A 338-nucleotide genomic window follows, 5' to 3' on the forward strand; every position below is an offset into this window, starting at 1 on the left:
GGGGGGCAAAAAAGGCGACTTAACGGAGTAGTTCTCAATGCTCCAAAGTCTTGGTCTTTAATCCCAAAAAGCACACAATCTTGTGGGTCAGAGTACCAAAAGGCTAGCTCTCCAAATTACAAGATCTTATGCTCCCTGCACACACTTAAAAAGACCAACCGACTAGTCAAACAAAAAACCCCAAACAAAAACGGAAACTACAGTTTTAAGAACTACTTTAAGCTCTCTAAGCAATGAGGCCTGAACGCTGGTTACCACTCTAGCAACTTGGCTTCAAGGCACGCCAGAGTGTGATTTGGAGGAAACGTGACCGGGGTCTGCCCCAGCCGGTGAGGAGC

At 46.7% G+C, this 338-nt stretch overlaps 1 protein-coding gene across 1 annotated transcript in view; it reads right to left on the reverse strand.

The window, feature by feature from the left end:
• COG2 (component of oligomeric golgi complex 2) overlaps positions 1-338 on the reverse strand; it is a 32,632-nt gene that overhangs the window by 30,959 nt on the left and 1,335 nt on the right. The gene's annotated exons all lie outside the window — the stretch shown is intronic.

This window comes from Charadrius vociferus, unplaced genomic scaffold, assembly GCF_000708025.1.
Source record: "Charadrius vociferus isolate BGI_N301 unplaced genomic scaffold, ASM70802v2 scaffold78, whole genome shotgun sequence".
Lineage (NCBI taxonomy): Eukaryota > Metazoa > Chordata > Aves > Charadriiformes > Charadriidae > Charadrius > Charadrius vociferus.